At 40.1% G+C, this 15,927-nt stretch overlaps 1 long non-coding RNA gene across 2 annotated transcripts in view; it reads left to right on the plus strand.

The window, feature by feature from the left end:
• The first annotated feature begins 447 nt into the window (after window positions 1–447).
• The window catches only part of LOC124553924, a 62,488-nt gene continuing 47,008 nt past the window's right edge, over window positions 448–15,927 (plus strand). For both annotated transcript variants that reach the window (XR_006968168.1, XR_006968169.1), the window contains exon 1: window positions 448–732. This is a non-coding gene — a long non-coding RNA (uncharacterized LOC124553924). The remainder of the gene's footprint in view (window positions 733–15,927) is intronic.

Here is a 15,927-nt window from a genome sequence, read left to right on the forward strand (position 1 = left end):
CAGCAATAAAAATCACAGGAATCGGACATTTCACTTGACATGTATAGCTCAGCAGTAGCAGCTGATGCCAAAAGACCAACACTTACAACTCAGAAAAGTGGAACCAAACACCCAAATATTCAAGAACAATGAAACTGCAGTAAAATTAAATAAATAAATTAGACTTATGTCTGCACTACAAACACCTAAGCAATCAGACCTAACAAACACCCAAACACATAAACAAAAAAGAACCTTAATCACTCACTGAAAACACTTCCACAGTCCATATTACCGCACCAACAGCCTAAACACAAAACAACATTAGCTTGGTGACAACCAAAACTGAAACTCACCACGTGCACATCCACCTCCAGAGGGCACCAACAAGTACAGTAACACTACATCCACAAACACAATCAACTCAAAGGCTGTGCACCATAATGACGTCACACGCCACACTGTTACTTCATGGGTCTAAGCAGACGGGTGGAATCGGATGCTTCCGTTGATTTGTCACATACAGTTCAACTATAAAATATCGAGACTTAGCTAGAATATGGGAGTTTTTGCTGATGATATCCTTTTGGAAGTGCTGCTTATGAACTGTACCTCACAGCAAGAATATAATTTGGACATGATTGTTTTTGATTCCTTATTTATCAGTGTCTTGGATTTGCAATAATGGACTACTCAACTATCTGGATCAAAAAAGAGGGGCCATGTGAGACATCTACTGTGCCAGAGTCGATGGTAAGTAACTGTCTTGTGTTTCTTGCTATTACTTTGTTAATCTGTAAGTGCAGTAAGCAAATGAGATTTTAGCCATGTTTAGAAGTATGAGTAGTGCAGAGTAATAAAAATTCCAGTAAGCTTTTTATCTTTATTTGTTTACATGTTTTTCATGTAGACTTCAAGCTAATGACTTTTGCAGACATACTTAGACTGAATCATAAATAAATATCAGTAACAATTACATAAACTAGTGATGCATATATTCATCTTAATATTCTTAATACTGTATATTACGTGTTACAACAGAAGTCCTGTAGCTTAGAATACACTGAGTGAATACAAACACTTATTTCTAGAAAGATTCCAATTTCTGGAACAGCTGTGCTACAAAAGTTTTAATAGCATGTGGTAGCTTGTTGAACCACAACGGTCCATTAATATAAGGCCAATTGTCAACTATTTTTAATTTTGCCGTCAGCCTGTAGTAGTTCTCTTTACTTGTGGCTTCGGATAAAAGTGCAGTTTCAATGGGTTTTCTGTTTTGTGTTGCTGTTGGTGACTGTATTTGTGGTGAAAGATGGGAAGTGAACATGACAAATAATGAGTTGGATGATTAGACAGGAAGACAGAACCAGTGTCAAAATAGTGTTTGACAAACGTCATCATGATGTATCAAATTACATGTTGTCATAATGTATTGTGCAGAATGTTGTCGTATCAAGCATAATATTTCATAAAATATGAACTGTACTTTTAGGTTCCTGCAATACCACAACCTTGGAAATCTGGCATTTCAAAAATATCCCTCAAAGTTTTTAAAATGATCATTAGGTTACGCTGCAGCTCAGTCAGTCATCACAGCCAGGTTACCGCCAGTCCCATTTGTTGGCTTCACCAACTCTCAACAAAACTATTATGTTGCAATATGAAACAATATCCCAAGAAATCCTGTCATATTCTGAGAAACATACAATACAAGAAATACATATGAAAACCAGTAACCATCTTCATGATAGCCAGATTAATAATCATCCCACATGCGATCCATGTTGAAAACAAAAGTAATGAATTTGCATCTTCTGCTGAAACATATCATTAGATTAAGTGATTCTCATTGGCTACTGTTTACTATCGTCCAGTTGGTTACAAGCAAAGGAAGCAAATTGCCAACAGCAGCACGGAGCGGAAGAGCCACCGTCACCATAAGTGCACTTAACTCTGGCATCATAATTATGTGTATTACTGCACTTGTTTAGTTTGTTCCGATTAATGGCAAGGCAGCTAAAGTAACATATTGGACCACCCTTGATATCTTGGTTGTAGCGACAGACTGATCTGTAGTGCAGCCCAAGGTCCAGGTTAGGTTGGAAGGTGACAATGAGATCGTGAATTGGCGAAGCCAATGAATGTGAAAGCAGAAAATCTGGTTGTGGTAACAAACTGACCTGTGGCAAATCCTAATCTGCACCATAGTCCAATACGTAACTTTCACCAGCAAGGCTCCCTGGACATTAATTGATGCATTAACCAAACTGCTCTTTTCTGTGCTACCAGCATTCTGTTCAGGTGTAGGCCTGCCACGCAGTTCCACATTTTAACACAATAATTAAGAAATTGATAAATTGTTTTATAGCACACAATTTTAAAAGTTTGGCATGGAACTGTTTTTGCCATCTGGCTTATCAGATAAAAGCCACTGCTGATTTTCCTCATATACAGAATTAATGAGGTTTACCCTATGAATATTTTTGTCCAGGTGTGCACCAAGAAATTTAATATTATCTGTCTCTGCTGCTGATATACCAGGTATATTGTTTACTTCTATCTGATTCAAGCTGGTTGTTTTAAATGTTTGCAGCTGGGATTTATTGATGTCAAGAGGTTAGGCCTTGGTGTAGAAAATACATGGTTACTTCCATTGCGTGCTTAGTAGCAACTGACTGTAAAGCCTCAAACTTTTTTCTTATAACATAAAAGGGAGGAATCATACACATAGTTTACTAGATGGTGGAGGATTCTATCACACTATTGACAAAAACCAACAATAGGAAAGGATCAAGAATTGACCCCTGCAACACCCCTGAATCTCTAGGAGGCTCGAATTCTATTGACTTTATTATCTGTTTAGTATGCAAGTTTGGTGTACTGCTTGCAATTTGTTAAGTGTTTGGACAGTAACAGCATGGGTGAATCTTTGGTGTTTTATGCTTTCAATTTTCTTATAAGCAAGCATGCCAAGGTTGACTGAGTCAGAGGCTTTGGAAAGATATAAGAAAATGTCTGTTGCCATGATGCATTGGTCTATACGTTCACTCAACATGCCATGGTGCGTGACTATAGTATGTGTTGCATTTCCTGTCGGTGATATGTAATGTTTATTCAAAAGGTTATACAGTGATTTTAGATCTTTTATGATATTACTATTCTCTATAATGTTAATGGTTTGCTGTTTCTAGTTTTGGAAGTGTTTCTTGACTAGTTTTCAGGAGGCTTTGCCTACATTAGTGGAGTGTGATATTGCATTACTGCAGATCTGTTTTCAAAGCTTTGAAAGCTCTACCATAAAGTTGACTTTTTTCAAAAAACTGTGTTATATTTTTGTTTGCAGTTTTGTTCATTTTTGCAGGACATCTAGGTCTCTGCCTTGAAGTTTAGTAAGTTTCATTTGGATGTTTAATTTTTATTTCTTCCACTCTGAGTGTGTTGGCCCTATCTGCATCTCTCTAATGGAGCAGCAGTAGTTAAAATGTCACAATAGAACAGTGTGAAACTCATCCCATTTGTGTCTGACCCTTCCATGTGGTAGACTATATCCCCTCTGTCCTCAACTAGATTAGTTCCTATGATTTTTATCTTTTCAAAGGTGTGTGTTACTTTTCTAGGAGCTGATTCTCTGTTTGCTATCTGTTGCACAAGCTGCCCTGGGTAAAGAAAATTTGTATTGTTATACTAAGTGTCTTCAGCAATTTTTGTTGATCATTGCGTAACATTCCTCGAAGAAATGAGTAATTGTGATGTGTGTTCAGAATACAAGTCGTGGGTGGATGGGGTTTAAATTTAATGTTCAATGAATTTATAGCTTTAACTGTAGGCTAACACTGGCCTGATTTTTTTTTTTTTTTTAATGGACTGTAGTTGCCACATGAAGATTACTTTGCAGTGGCAGAAAGAACAGGCCTTTTGGTCAGGTGAACACCGGGTTGTCAACACAAAATCTAATATAGGTAACAAAGGAGTATGTCTAATAATAACCAAGAATATTGAAAAGTTGGTCAACTATTATGAGAAGTGTAGTGCATGCATTATTATAGACAAGATAGATACAAATCTGCAACGCATCGTGGTAGAAGTATAGATACCTACTAGCTCCACAAGTGACGAAGTGATTGTAAAACTGTATGATGTGATAAAAGGAATTTTTCAATATGATAAGAGAGAAAATTTTTTATCATTAATGGTACTGGAACTCTATAACAGGAGAAGGAAGAGAGGTGATTATAGCAGAACATGGACTAGGCAAAAAGAAGTTAAAGGGTAAGGTGTCATGTAGAATTTTGTACCGAGTGTAGTTCAACAATTGCGAAGATAATCTGAACAAATGGGAAACAATTTATTGAAAAAAAAGCTGTTTCATTCTTACTGGAGATTACACTCTTCTTGAGAAATTGTCAAGGTATTTTTCCTTTCTGATTAACCATATCTGATCAAAAGTATCGGACACCTATTAGTGGACATTAATATGGAGTATGTCCACCTTTCACCTCTGTGACAGTTTGAACTTTGTGGGGAGACATTCAATGCAGTGTCTGAATGTCTGTTGAGGAATGACCGCCCATTCTTCCTCGAGAGCCAAAACCAGGAAAGGTATTGATGTTGAATGCTGGGGTTAGAAATGAAATTGACATTCTAACTCATCCCGAACATGTTCCATTGTGTTAACAGGGTGTATGCGCCCAAGGACAACTGGGAAAAATGCGGGAATTTTTTCATCCTAGAGAAAAACGGGAAAAACATGGCAATCTTTTAGAATTCTGGGAATTATTCATTGTTTTAGTTTTCATTAAAATTTTTGTGATGTTGACTGGTAAGAACTGATACTCTGACAAAGAATTTTACTGTATCCTGCCACACGGCAGAAAAATACTGCGGCCATAAAACATAAACGAGGCAAAAAAAAATCAAAATGGAACTTTAACAAGAGGAAAAAACCAAAATAAAACTTGAGTTGGTAAGAAAATGAGCCATTTACAACAGCAAAACACAGTGCACACACAAGCGTCTGCCAACATCAGAATGGGTCAAAGGCTTTAGGACAAAGACTAAGCAATTCTTCATAACAACAAACTGTTTCCGATGAGTGTGACATCACAACTGTTCACATTAGGTTCATTTCAACAGTTGCCAATGGGCAGGATGTTCTTCAAGAAGGACTGGGAGGCAACACTGGATGTGAAGAATTCCTGAAATGTCTGCAAGGGGGAGGGGAGGAGGATCCCTTTGAGAAGGCGGTGGGAACTGTTCTAGACAGGGTTCAACACAGGGTCTAGTATTTGGGGGCTGTGTTTGGGTGGTGAAGTGATATTCCCAGTCGAGGTTCCAGGTGAATGAGAGGAGATCTTTAACCAGGCAGTGTGGTTTAATTTAGGCGTGGGGATTGAACAGATGTCTCTGGAGGAGAGAGGGATCTGGATGAGAGGTTTAGAACTGAATTGGGACTGGTGATATGTGGCATTTGACTGTGGTTATAGTCAACCACCTACTCCAGCCCTGCTACTGGTAAAACATACACAATTCAAGGCAGGGCCACATGTGAAACAACACGTCATTTATCAGCTGACGTGCCTGCTCTGCACAACCTTTTACATTGTATGACGACAACTAAACTGGTTATCGCATGAACGGGCACAGATGAACTGTCCGCCTAGGAGATGTCCAATACCCAGTAGCAGAGCATGCCCTCCAGCATTATTCTAGGGACCTAGGAACCTGCTACACTGTACGTGCCATTTGGCTTCTCCCACCCGACACCAGTCCCTCGGAACTGTGGAGATGGGAACTTGCACTCCAACACATCCTTTCATCCCGCCATCTCCCTGGACTGAACCTACGTTAACCATCCTCACTCCCATTTACTGTTCAGTCTTCTCCTCTTTCCCTCTCCTCTTTAGCCATTCACGCATCTTTTCATCCTACATAGTTGTGTTTATCTTTATACTATATACCTCTTTACTTCTGTATGCATATGCATCCTCTTTGGTTTGAAGCTGGCACAGTACTTACAGTAGAATATCTTTGGCTTCCCTCTGACACCCATGCCTCCATCTTTGCTATTCTCCCTGTTTACCTTTCCCTTGTTGCTTCATAGCCTGGGTTGTGAGTAACTGAATCCAATTTCCCTTCTTCCCCTTTTTCCCCCTCTCTCCTCCCTGACGAAGAAACAAAGTTCCGAAAGCTAGGAAATGTAAATTTTCTGTTCTGTTTTGTGTATCTATTGGCTGTACTGAGCTGAGATAAGTACTGGCCAGCCCCTCTATCTCCTTGTTAGCATTTGTAAACCATTAACTTTTCCTATTTGTGTGTTCGCGCTTCGTAACAGTGATGTTGCTATTGGCCGAATGCATCACGTGTCCTATGCTCTGAAAATCTGCAATCACCGTCTGGCGAGGTCATGTGACATGCGCTATGACTGGCTTGTAAGACAGCATTGCAATCTCAATTTCAAGGTTTCGGAAGCTAATGTGCTGTGTTTGATGGAACTCCAATATATACTTTCATAATACACAAATATGCAGCATACATGTTGCTGCACATCGAAGAGATCTTTCTAAAACGGATTTTTTTTTTTTTTTTTTTTTTTCCTTCAGGGAGGAGTACGGGGGAGAGGGGGGGGGGGGTGTGTTTGTTTTCTACAGTGCCTGGTTGCTTTACGCTGGTGTATAAAACCTTAACCATTCAAAGGACTGATAAGTTTTACAGTTACAAGGAAAAGTTTACTGTCACTTAAACATGGAGAAAGCGTATTTTCACATGGAAAAAAATGTATTTTTAACCATGAAATCAGGGAATAAGCTGAAGTCACTGAGCTTTCCTGATCAAACGTTTCTGCTGTTAAAATCAAACAATGGAAAATACAGGATGTAATGTAACAATATTATGAAAAGGAAAGCACTTTGCACACACAACTGCAGTCTCAGGCAACTGAAACTACACTCCAAGCAACAGCACTAGCGCATAATGGAATCCTTCCTAAAAACCCAGAATCCTAAATCCCTCACCTGGTTCAGATTCATTAATGACATTTTTGCTATCTGGATCGAAGGTGAGGACACCTTATCCACATTCCTACAGGACCTCAACAACTTCTCCCACATTTGCTTCACCTGGTCCTACTCAACCCAACAAGCCGCCTTCCTAGATGTCGACCTCCACCTCAAAGATGGCTACATCAGTACCTCTGTCCATATCAAACCTACTAACCACCAGCAATACCTGCACTTCGACAGCTGCCATCCATTCCATACCGAGAAGTCCCTTCTGTACAAGCCTAGTCACCCACGGTCGTTGCATCTCTCAAAATGTAAGGGGCACTCAAGAAGAAATGAGCCGGAGGCATAATTACAGAAACCAGTACCTTTATTTTAGAAGCATTGACTCTGGCTGTTGAGACACTTGTTCCACTGTGACACAAGGCGGTGAATGGCTGTCTCGTAAATTCCCCGGGGCTGCAATGTTAACCAGTTCACCACGTACAGCTGGACATCGCTGTCCACACGAATGCAGGAAAAGCTATGTTGACATTCTTCTTTGACCAAGATGGCCCCCTTCTGATTCCCTTCCTGCAGCACGGGACAACAGTGAATGACTAGCGTTACTCGCAAACCTTGACCACCCTTCACCAAGCGATCAAATCAAAACGACCAGGCAGTCTCACGCATGGGGTCACTCTGCTCCATGACAATGCAAAGCCTCATATGGCCAACACAATCGCAGCACTCCTGCAGAAATTCTAATAGGAGGCCCTTGACTACTCTCCATACAGTCCAGACCTTTCTCCCTGTGATTACACCATTTTTGGTCCTATTAAAAAGGCTCTGAGGGGGCAAACGATTCACCTCGGATATTGACGTCCAGCTGTACGTGCGAAACTGGTTAACATTGCAGCCCCGGGAAATTTATGAGACAGCCATTCACCACATTGTGTCACATTGGGACAAGTGTCTCAACAGCCAGGGTCAATACTTCTAACATACAGGTATTGGTTTCTGTAATTATACCTCCGGCTCATTTCTTTTTGAACTCCCCTTATACACGGAGGGTCTCACTGAAGCCTTCACTGACTGTAATAATCCTCCCAACCTCGTACAAAAACAAATCCCCCATGCCTTATCTTTCCAGACTCCCACCACCTCCCAAAGTCCCACCGTCCGGCCACAGAGGAGCATTCCCCTCGTAACTCAGTACCACTCAGGACTGGAGCAACTGAATTACATTCTCTGCCAGGGGTTCGATTATCTCTCATCGTGCCCTGAAATGAGAAATGTCCTGCCCACTATTCTTCCCACCCCTCCCACAGTGGTATTTCGCCATCCTTACACAACCCCTGCTCCCAATCCCTTACCTCATGGCTCGTACACCTTCCATAGACATAGATGCAACACTTGTCCCATACATGCTCCCATCACCACCTACTCCAGTCCGGTCACAAACATCAACTATCCCATTAAAGGTAGGGCTACCTGTAAAACCAGACATGTGATCTACAAGCTAAGCAGCAACCACTGTGCTGCATTCTATGTAGGCATGACAACCAACAAGCTGCCTGCATGAATGGCCAACGACAGACTGTGGCCAAGAAACGACTGGGCTACGCTGTTGCTGAATAAGCCAAACATGATATCCTTCATTTCAATGATTTTTTTTATACTGTCGCGTCTGAATGTAGACTGGCAATAGCAAGGAAAGCGTTTCTGAAGAAGAGAAATTTGTTAACATTGAGTGTAGGTTTAAGCGTCAGGAAGTCATTTCTGAAAGTATTTGTATGGAGTGTAGCCATGTATGGAAGTGAAACATGGATGATAAATAGTTTGGACGAGAAGAGAATAGGAGCTTTCGAAATGTGGTGCTACAGAAGAATGCTGAAGATTAGATGGGTAGATCACATAACTAATGAGGAAGTATTGAATAGGATTGGGGAGAACAGAAGTTTGTGGCACAACTTGACCAGAAGAAGGGATCGGTTGGTAGGACATGTTCTGAGGCATCAAGGGATCACCAATTTAGTATTGGAGGGCAGCGTGGAGGGTAAAAATCGTAGAGGGAGACCAAGAGATGAATACATTAAGCAGATTCAGAAGGATATAGGTTGCAGAAGGTACTGGGAGATGAAGAAGCTTGCACAGGATAGGGTAGCATGGAGAGCTGCATCAAACCAGTCTCAGGACTGAAGACCACAACAACAACAACAACAATGTGCTTGTGACATGTTTCACTCGGTCTGAGAACAGTACATTTAACTGTAATATTCTCTCTTTTTGAAACCTGCAGCATTGAAAATGATTCGAAGAGGTAACTTTACTGAGTAAAACGCTTGTAACTTGCTTCACTTGGTGTGTTATCAGTCACAACTCACACCCTCAATTTATTATGAGAAACACATACAGATTGGAAATGTAAGAGTGTCAGTGAAAATGAACCTACAGTTGTGGTCCGTAAGAATTTGGAGAGTGAAGCGAAAAACATTTTTCCATTCTAATACCAGCTTTCAGTATTAGAATAATATTATATCGTAACGAACTTCCTGGCCGAAGTCCACTTATGGTGTTCCAGGCTCTTCCACCACATCCTGCTGTTGGCAGTTTGTCTGTCGACCATAACTAATTAGCTTATAGTATAAAATAACCTATCAGAATCGCTGACGCCAATGATTTTTTTCAGCGTAAATTGTGAACTGGTGTATTTTCGATATGGCGAGTGGGAAGAAAACTTGATGTGCTGACATACTGACTTCTAGTGTAGCCTGAGGCTAGGTTGGAATGTGACAGTTCCAATGTGAGTTGATGAGGCCAACGAATCTCAACATGAAAATACGATTGCCATTATAGATTAATGTGTAATGTAGCCCAACCTGTATGTTTGTCATTACAGTGACCTACTTGTATCACTTATTTCCGATTCTACCAAAAATTTTGATTGTGTACTTAATTTCTTCTACAGCTACATCCACATTGATATTCTGCAAGCTACCATATGGTGTGTGACAGAGGGTACCTTGTACAACTACTAGTCATTTCCTTTCCTGTTCCACTCGCAAATAGAGTGAGGAAAAAAGACTATCTATATGCCTATGTATGAGCCCTAATTTCTTGTATCTTATCTTTGTGTACCTTAGGCGCAATATATGTTGGTGGCAGTTGACTCATTTGGCAGTCAGCTTCAAATGCTGGTACTATAAATTTTCTCAATAGTGTTTCTGGAAAAGAACATAGTCTTCCCTCCAGAGATTCCCATTTGAGTTCCTGAAGCATTTACATGTTGATCAAACCTAACTGTAACAAATCTAGCAGCTCGCCTCTGAATTGTTTCACTGTCCTCCTTCATTCAAGTCTGGTATGGATTCCAAACACTGGAGTGGTATTCAAGAATGCGTCCCATCAGTGTCCTGTACACAGTTTCCTTTACAGATGAACTACACTTCTCTAAAATTCTCCCAATAAACCAAACGAAGTTGATCACCACCTTCTGTGCGTACCTCAGCAATACAGATAGCCGTACAGTAGGTGCAACCACAATGTAGGGATGTCTGTTGGGAGGCCATACAAACGTGTGGTTCCTGAAGAGGGGCAGCAGCCTTTTCAGTAGTTGCAGGGGCAACAGTCTGGATAATTGTCTGATATGGCCTTGTAACATTAACAAAAATGGCCTTGCTGTGCTGGTACTGCGAACGGCTGAATGCGAGGGGAAACTACAGCCGTAATTTTTCCCGAGGGCATGCAGCTTTACTGTATGATTACATGATGATGGCGTCCTCTTGGGTAAAATATTCCGGCGGTAAAACAGCCCCCCATTCGGATCTCCGGGCGGGGACTACTCGAGAGGATGTCGTTATCAGGAGAAAGAAAACTGGCGTTCTATGGATTGGAGCTTGGAATGTCCGATCCCTTAATCGGTTAGTTAGGTTAGAGAAAAAAAAAAGAGGGAAATGGATAGGTTAAAGTTAGATATAATGGGAATTAGTGAAGTTCGGTGGCAGGAGGAACAAGACTTCTGGTCAGGTGAATACAGGGTTATAAATACAAAATCAGATAGGGGTAATGCAGGAGTAGGTTTAATAATGAATAAAAGCTAGGAGCGCGGGTAACCTACTAGGAACAGCATAGTGAATGCATTATTGTTGCCAAGATAGACACAACGCCTGCAGCTACAACAGTAATACTAGTTTATATGCCAGCTAGCTCCGCAGATGATGAAGAGATTGAAGAAATGTATGATGAGATAAAAGAAATTATTCAGGTAGTGAAGGGAGACGAAAATTTAATAGCCATGGGGTACTGGAATTCGATAGTAGTAAAAGGAAGAGAAGGAAAAGTAGTAGGTAAATATGGAATGGGGGTAAGGAATAAAAGAGGAAGCTGTCTGGTAGAATTTTGCACAGAGAATAACTTAATCATAGCTAACACTTGGTTTAAAAATCATGAGAGAAGGTAGTGTACTTGGAAGAGGCTTGGAGACACTGTAAGGTTTCAGATAGATTATATAATGATAAGACAGAGATTTAGGAACAAGGTTTTAAAATGTAAGACATTTCCAGGGGCAGATGTGGACTCTGACCACAATCTATTGATTAGGCCAGTATTACACTATCAAATTTCTTTCTCAAAGATGTGATCCAATATTCCGTCCAATATATTTGACAAAGATCTTTGACGTAGCGCTAGAAGGGGTATTACACTGTCATCAAATTTTTCGTCAAAGTTCAAGATGGCTGACAACAACTTGTTATTTAACCACAGCAGTTCTATGTACTCAGATTGCATTGTGTGCACATGCGAGAAAAGAAGTGGGGGGAAAAAATGGAACCATACATACGAGGTTGACAGTCTTAAAAGTCCTGGGATTACAACTTGATAATAAATTCAGTTGGGAGGAGCACACCACAGAACTACAGAAACGCCTTAACTAATCTGTATTTGCAATTCGAGTGTTAGCAGACATAGGCAACATAAAAATGAAAAAGCTTGCATACTTTCATTCCATAATGTCATATGGGATAATATTTTGGGGGTAAATCTTGAAGTCAAACGAAAGTTTTCAAGGTCTAAAAGCGTGTAATGCTTATTATTTGTGGAGTAAATTCACGGACCTCCTGCAGAAACCTCTTCAAAGAACTGGGTATACTAACTACTGCCTCTCAGTATATTTACTTCTTAATGAAATTTGTCGTAAATAATATATCTCTTTTTTCAACAAACAACTCAGTTAATACATACAATACCAGGAACAAAAATGATCTGCACAAGGACTTAAAAGCACTTACTTTAGTTCAAAAAGGGGTCCACTACTCAGGAACACTCATTCCAATAATTTGCCAGCAAACATAAAAAATTTAGTTACAAATAAAGATCAGTTTAAAAGGAGCCTGAAAGACTTACTACTGGCCAACTCCTTCTACTCCATTGGCGAAATTTTTATAGAAACAAATGATGTATTGTATTTATTCATACTATTAGTATTGTTATTTCAGCTTTAAAAAAATTGACATGTTCCACATCCATAAGGATCTCCTCAGCACGGATCTATGGAACGAAAAACTTATCTAATCTGGGTGAAGCTGTGGGTTTTACGACGACACGATAAAAGCATTCAACAAAACTTGTTACGTGAGCTTACAGTGGAAGACGTCAAGTCGTACATCAATTACTTAAGAATGGATGAGCATACATTTCTGTATGTGCTCAATGAAGTGTATCCTCATATCACAAAGCACAATATTCACTTAAGAACTGCTAGATCTGCAGAACACAGGCTCACTGTAACACTGCGACTCCTTGCTACAGGAGAGCGTAATGTTAGGTTAGGTCAGGTTAGGTCTCCAATCTTCTTAATCTATTTTTGTACTCAGGGTGCCTCACGTTGTAAAGCGCCTCATCAGCTTCAGACATCTCTATCAATTTTGTAGTTGATGGCACACACCGATTGTATTTACCGGCAATGGTTATAAAAACACTACAGACGACAGAACGCTGCAGCGATGTTAGCGCTCCATGTGGTAACATGTCACATTGCAATGAACAGAAGACAAGCGGTTTCTTTGATCAAATATACAGCGAGGCCCTAGATTTGATCAAATATTGGACGACATTTGACAAAGTCCCTATTACACTATCAAATATCTTTAACAAAGATATTGGACAAAGAGATTCGACAAAGAAATTTGATAGTGTAATACCGGCCTTATGAACTGTAGGTTAAAGCTGAAGAAACTGCAAAAAGGTGGGAATTTAAGGAGATAGGTCCTGGATAAACTGAAAGAACCAGACACTGTAGACAGTTTTAGAGGGAGCATTAGGGAATGACTGACAAGAACCGGCAAAGAAATACAGTAGAAGAAAGATGGACAGCTTTGAGAGATGAAATAGTGAAGGCAGCAGAGGATCAAATAGGCAATGACAAGGGCTAGTAGATATCCTTGGGGTAACAGAAGAAATGTTGAATTTAACTGATGAGAGGAGAAGATATAAAAATGCAGTAAATGATGTAGGCAAAAAGGAATACAAACGTCTCAGAAATGAGATCGTCAGGAAGTGCAAAATGGCTAAGCAGGGATGGCTAGAGGACAAATTTAAGGGTGTAGAGACTTATCTCACTAGGGGTAAGATAGATACTGCCTACAGGAAAATTAAAGAGACCGTTGGAGATAAGAGAACCACTTGTATGAACATCAAGAGCTCAGATGGAAACCCAGTTCTAAGCAAACAAGGGAAAGCAGAAAGGTGGAAGGAGTATATAGAGGGTCTGTACAAGGGCAATGTACTTGAGGACAATATTATGGAAATGGAAGAGGATGTAGATGAAGATGAAATGGGAGATATGATACTGCGTGAAGAGTTTGACAGAGCATTGAAAGACCCAAGTCGAAACAAGGCCCCGGGAGTAGACAACATTCCATTAAAATTGCTGATAGCCTTGGGAGAGCCAACCCTGACAAAACTCTTATCATCTGTTGAGCATGGTGTATGAGACAGGTGAAAAACTCTTGGACTTCAAGAAGAATGTAATAATTCCAATCCCAAAGAAAGCAGGTGTTGACAGATATGAAAATTACCCTTTACAGATGAATGAAAAAACTAGTAGAAGCCGACCTCGGTGGAAGATCAGTTTGGATTCCGTAGGAATGATGGAACATGTGAGGCAATACTGAACCTACGAACTATCTTAGAAGATAGATTAATTAAAGGCAAACCTACATTTCAAACGCTTGTAGACTTTTGACAGTGTTGACTGGAATTAGATTAAGAAATGAAACACTTAAAGTGGGACTGATGACCTCCGGTGTTAAGTCCCATAGTGCTCAGAGCCGTTTGAACTTAAAGTAGTAGATGAGTTTTGCCATTTGGGGAGCAAAATAACTGATGATGGTCGAAGTAGAGAAGACATAAAATGTAGACTGTGAATGGCAAGGAAAGCGTTTCTGAAGAAGAGAAATTTGTTAACATCGAGTATAGATTTAAGTGTCGGGAAGTTTTTTCTGAAAGTATTTGTATGGAGTGTAGCTATGTATGGAAGTGAAACATGGACGATAAATAGTTTAAATAAGAAGAGAATAGAAGCTTTCGAAATGTGGTGCTACAGAAGAATGCTGAAGATTAGATGAATAGATTACATAACTAATGAGAAGGTATTGAACAGAACTGGGGAGAAGAGGAATTTCTGACACAACTTGACTTGTAGAAAGGATCGGTTGGTAGGACATTTTCTGAGTCATCAGGGATCACCAGTTTAGTATTGGAGGGCATCATGGAGGGTAAAAATCATAGAGGGAGACCAAGAGATGAATACAGCAAGCGGATTCAGAAGGATGTAGGTTGCAGTAGTTACTTGGAGATGGAGAAGCTTGCACAGGATAGAGTAGCATGGATAGCTGCATCAAACCGGTTTTTGGACTAAAGACCACAAAAACAACACGGCTGTGTTAACCAGTACACTACTTCTAATGTTCTATTTGAACATTACAGGTTTGTTCTTCCTACTCATCCACATTAACTAGAATTTTTCCACATTTAGTGCTAGCTGCCATTCATCACACCAACTAGAAATTTTGTCTAATTCGTCTTATATCTTCCTACAGTCACTCAACTTCAACACCTTACCATACACCACAGTGTCATCAGCAAACAACCACAGAGTCTTGTCCACCAAATGATGTATGTGTATAGAAAACAATGGTGATTCTCTCACACTTTCCTGGGGCACTCCTGATGACACCCTGGTTACTGATGAACACTCACTATCAAGGACAACATACTGGATTTTATTACTAAAGAAGTCTTTGAGCCACTCACATATCTGTAAACTAATTCCATATGCTCATACTTTCGTTGACAGCCTGCAATGGGGCACTGTGTCGAATGCTTTCTGGAAATGTAGAAATATGGAATCTGTATGTTAACCATCATCCATAGTTCACAGTACATCATGTGAGAAAAGGGCAAGCTGCGTTTTGTACAAGTGATGCTTTCTAAAACCATGTTGATTTGTTGGCATAAGCTTCTCAATCTCAAGAAAATTTATTATATTCAAACTGAGAATATGGCTAAGGATTCTGCAGCAAACCGTAGTTAGGGATATTGATCTGTAATTTTGTGGATCCATTCTTTTACCCTTCGTATATACAGGAGGCACCTGCACTTTTTCCTAGTTGCTTGGGATTTTGTGCTGGGCAAGAGACTTGCGATAAATACAAGCTAGGTAAGGGGCTGATGCAGTAGAGTACATTTGTAAAACCAAATTGGGATTCCATCCGGACTTGGTGAGTTATTTGCTTTCAAATCTTTCAGTTTTTTCTCCACACCAGGGATGCTTATTTCTGTGTTGTCCATATGGCAGTCAGTCCGATGGTTAAATGACTATGTTTGTATAATTCCCCTGTGTGAACAATTTCTTGAACATGAAATTTAAAACTTTGGCTTTCGTTTTGCCATCTTCAACTGCCACATC

This window comes from Schistocerca americana, chromosome 11, assembly GCF_021461395.2.
Source record: "Schistocerca americana isolate TAMUIC-IGC-003095 chromosome 11, iqSchAmer2.1, whole genome shotgun sequence".
Taxonomy (NCBI): domain Eukaryota; kingdom Metazoa; phylum Arthropoda; class Insecta; order Orthoptera; family Acrididae; genus Schistocerca; species Schistocerca americana.